The sequence below is a fragment of the Cynara cardunculus genome (assembly GCF_001531365.2).
Source record: "Cynara cardunculus var. scolymus isolate 2C chromosome LG 2, CcrdV1, whole genome shotgun sequence".
NCBI lineage: Eukaryota > Viridiplantae > Streptophyta > Magnoliopsida > Asterales > Asteraceae > Cynara > Cynara cardunculus.
Genome location: NC_037529.1, coordinates 3,306,009 through 3,308,237, shown reverse-complemented (window position 1 = coordinate 3,308,237; position 2,229 = coordinate 3,306,009).

Genomic DNA, 2,229 nt, shown 5'->3' with positions numbered 1-2,229 from the left:
ATACAAAGTGATTTTTAAGAGTTTTTTGTCAAATGTTTTATAATATAGTATAGATAAAGAATATCAATCCATAAATTTCTGTATACGAACGAGTTGGATCCCGAAACCCTAAACCTAATCAATTTATCGTATTCCGGGTGGGACATAAAGTCAAATATCCGACGTTTTCATAAATTTGAGTCGAATGAGTTTAAATAATTCAGGTTTTGCACACCCTTATTCGCTGAATTAAATGATCCCCTTAGCCTTAAAAGTTATGAACAAATTGGAAAAAATAAAAGGAATGGTTTTAGTCTAAAAATAATGGGCTTGGCCCATACTATGAACAGTGCTATACATTTTAATATAATGCAAAAAAGGGTATTTATTTTAATTTAAACTAGAATGGTATTCGTGCAATGCATCGAGACATATCTTGATTTCAATGTTTCGTTTTATTCCTTTTTTATGTCGATGTAATACGGTTTTATGTGGTTTTAAGAAAACAATAAATAAAACTTTGAAAAAAAAAATATCGATATCAGTATCAAATTAATCTTTTTAAAAGTTCTTGTGTTTTGGTGTAATTTCCTTAATTTAATTTATTTAATTATAATTTAATTTAGGTTTAGTAATAAAGAAATTTAATTTAGATTTAATAATATAATTTTTTTATGAAGATAATAACTAAGTATTCCGTTATAACTCAATGATTATCCTAATTATATTTTAGGTTTTTTATATTTAAAATGGAATGTTTATCCAATATTTGATTATGTTTATGTACAGTTAGTTACACAAATTCAAATATGAAGCTTTAATAAGTTATACTTATGCAAAATTTACTTATCATCTTAAATTTTAATTAATATGCATCAATAAACAGTACTTCGTACATAAAAAATGGTTTTTAAGAGTTTTTGTCAAATGTTTTATAATATAGTATAAATATTATAACAATCTATATAAAACAATATCCAATGTACATCAATTTCTCGAATCTCTTGGTTCCACAACCCTTTTGCGGCGGTTGATTTAGCTCTCTCGTTCCTCCTTTGTTTCGGTTTTTTGGTGGGTCTTGGAGCGTTTTTCTGTTTTTCACTGATCCGTCCGGATGACTTCTTTTGTTTTCCCTTCTTTCTTAATTAAATTTGCCTTTCAAAAAACACTTTGAGAACCAAATTATTGATCACGGCATTTAATGCTACGATTATAACTAAATGAATATTTCAATTAAAAAAGAAAACAAAATTTAGGTGTTGTTTACCAAACACTTACCCGGGTAAGCGCTTATCAAGTCACTTTATTTTACCGGATGAATATGACAAGGACTAAAAATCTTACCCGGTAAGAGCGAAGACAAGAATCGAGAGACTCTTACCATGGTTAGCGCTTACTGGGATAAATTGTTGCATACGATTCGTTTTAGTGAATAAAATCTTACCTGATAAGTAAGCGATAGTGTTGAATTTTATCGGTAATGTGAAATAAGCATGGAATTGGCTGAATCAGATGCATATATAATGTAAATGGACAAATTCTGTTGAGGATGAGGATGGCAATAGGAATATGCTCTTTTTATACTTCTTATGCTATGCATAAATTGATGTTGAGTTAAGCTTAGTTTTTACATATATAATTAGTTCACCTGGATTGGTGAAAACATTTAATGGAATGCCCGAATATATAACCCTTACAAGAACGTTCATTTGATCATCAAGGGGTATCATTTAGGGATTGTTTGTTTAGCTCTTAATAATTCCATTAAGAGATGATATCTGAATCATTAAGAGGTGAATCTTGTTTGGCAAATTATTTTTTGCTTCTTAATGGTTCTAAAACCCTCTGAATGATTTTGTATCATGAGTCTCCCTTAACTATTAAGGGCCCTGATTTTAATTGTAAATAATTATCAAACAATTATATTTAATTTTGCACTATATCGTGAAAGCCTCTTAATCATTATGATCACTTAATCATTCTGCACCAAACCATTCAGCAACTGTCAAACAACCCCTTAATCAATTGTAACTATCCTTAATTAAAAAAAATGGATGGTGGATAGGTGGGTTGTATTGATTGTATAATTTAGAGCATTGTATTTCATCGCCCATATATATATATATATGATTGGGTTCACGTGATATCAAGGGTTTTTCGTGAGACCCATAAGACCAATTTATGTTCATTGATCAAAAGCTAATTATCTAATGATTTAAAGTTGCACGGTGACAATTTTGTGATTATTTA